Source organism: Psammomys obesus, unplaced genomic scaffold (assembly GCF_907164565.1).
Source record: "Psammomys obesus unplaced genomic scaffold, mPsaObe1.curated_primary_1811, whole genome shotgun sequence".
NCBI classification, from domain to species: Eukaryota; Metazoa; Chordata; class Mammalia; order Rodentia; family Muridae; genus Psammomys; species Psammomys obesus.
The window spans coordinates 16,192,896-16,195,218 of NW_026596079.1; the positions used below are offsets into that span (position 1 = coordinate 16,192,896).

Below are 2,323 nucleotides of genomic sequence, written 5' to 3' on the forward strand. Positions count from 1 at the left end.
ATATATATATATATATATATATATATATATATATATATATATAACAATCTTCCAATCTATATACAATATGTATGTCACTTGTTATTCACATTACAAAGATCACTGACTTTGGAGTCTTACATTAAGGTCTTCATTAAAACACAGCCTCTCTCACCCACTAGATGCAGACTGGCACCAACTTTCAACTTTTCTAAGTAGGTGCTTTGCTGAACAAGTGTGATAGCATGCACAAAATCATTATATGCATGATATGGTTCCATACATACATGATATGTATAGGTACAATTTCTTTTGTGGGAATTGTTAGTTAGTGGGCTTAGAGTTTCAGCCTACGAGAAGAAACATTCTGGAAGTAGGTGGTGGTGATGGCTGTACAACAGTGTGATTGCATTCATTGCAACCAAATGGGACATTTAAAAAGTGATTGACCTGTCCCCAGAAGTTTTGCAGGTGTGGCTGCTCTGTCACATGTAAGTCAGTAGGTGGCAGAGAGGAGAGGGGCCATGTCTACACTCAGGGTTCTGACCTGGGAACACTTGAATGATTAGTAGCTTAACAGTCACTGAAAAAAGTGAGCCTGAAATAACCATAATTTTGTTGCTGTGCAGGTCCAGATGGTTCCTGGGACTGGGAACAACCTGGACACTGGACGAACCCTTCCTGGTACTGAGGGCCCCGCACTGGAGTGAGCCTGTGACAGACAACCCTCATATTTGGCCATTCAGGTAGACCAACTGAGGAGTGAGCAGGAAATGACCACTGGACCAGAGCCATGTGGCCTGAACGGGGAGCTAGCCTGAGACAATCACCAGACAAGTGCCATGCAGGTCTAGTCACAGGTATGGTGGAGAGACCATGCCTGAGATGACCCCAGACACTCAGAGACCCAGGGACCACTAAGAGGAACAAGTAAGCAGTAGAGAAATGGAAGAGAAAAAGAAACAGAAGAGAGGCAGAACTTGAGACTCAAAGGTAGAGAGGAACAGCCTTATTTGAGTAGGGGTTATGTGACCTGGGACTATGGTGGTAAACTGGACTATGCTTCTACTGGGGACCATATTTGGTTCATGGCCCTGCAGCAGCAGGGGTATAATATCACCAAAGCCCAGGCAATGAGATGTCCTTGGTTTTGGTTGCTGTCCAGGGACATATTGATGTCTGAAGGCTGTGCAGAACTGGCCCTGCCCCTCAGTTGGGCATTGTGGGCATTGTGGGGCATGAGAACAGAAGATATGACCTTGACCCTAGCAAGCTATAGTACTTCGTGGAGTGGGCACATGTTGTGGGAACTGTAGGTAAGCCAGCCAGCCCACAGAGATATGAAAACAGGAGACATGACCTTACCATTGTCTCCTGTGGGGTGATGTTAGCAAGAAAGAGATCCCTCCACTCCTTTTGCCCTTACCACTGGCTGTGGGCAGGAGAGTTGGCCCTGTTGGAGTTGTGAGAGCAGGAGAGCTGGCCCTGCTCCTCACCTTAGCAACATGGTAGAGTTGGTCCTGGCTGTGAGGATTTCAGGTGATTGGGGCCCCAAAGCCATGAGTGTGGGAGAATTGGCCCTGCCTCTTGTCTGCTGGGTGGACACTGAAGAGAGAGAGAGAGAGAGAGACACCTTCCTCCTTTTCCTGCCTCTTGCCATCTGTGGCAGTTAAGAGAGCTGGCCCTGGGGGTATGAGATTAGGAGAACTGGCCATGTCCCTTACCAGCTGCAATGCTCAGGAGAGAGGCCTCTGTACCTCACCTGAGCAGTGGGTTAGATCTGGCCCTGGTAGCTGGGTTGCTGGTGAACTGGCCCCAGGACATGAAAGTGGTTTAGCTGGTGGTCTGATCAGTTTAGATACTCCTCAGGGCCAGATCTAGGGCTTTGAATTGGCCTATCCCAATATCTACCCCCCTGATGAAATGCTGGAGTGCATGAAGGGGTCGGTCCTACAGATCCAAAACTACTACCATGACACAGGGTAACAACAAAACGTCAGAGAGGAATTCACATGAGGTTCTAGTATCAATAGAGTGGCAGAAGACAGCAAAGAATCATTGCAATGAACATCTGCAAGCAAAGAAATGTAAATAAAATGGTGCACTGTGATACATTAGAGCTTCCACAACAAGATTTTTTTTTTCTTTGTTGGGAGGTAGGTTGCAAGGGTGGAGGGTGGGCACAAAGAGAAAGGGAGATGAGTGGGACTGTGGCATCTGATGTGAAGTTTACAAAGAACCAATTATTATTTTTTTTTCTAAGGAGAAAAATATTATTAGCTTACACAATAGCAAATAGAGGCTTTTTTTTTTTTTTTTTTTTTTTTTTTTTTTTTTTTTTTTT

At 45.6% G+C, this 2,323-nt stretch overlaps 1 non-coding gene across 1 annotated transcript; it reads left to right on the forward strand.

The window, feature by feature from the left end:
- Positions 1 to 428: 428 nt before the first annotated feature.
- On the forward strand, positions 429 to 560 carry LOC129690940 (small nucleolar RNA SNORA17). Its single transcript, XR_008722393.1, has one exon. It is a non-coding gene; the product is annotated as a small nucleolar RNA SNORA17 (small nucleolar RNA).
- Positions 561 to 2,323: the final 1,763 nt, after the last annotated feature.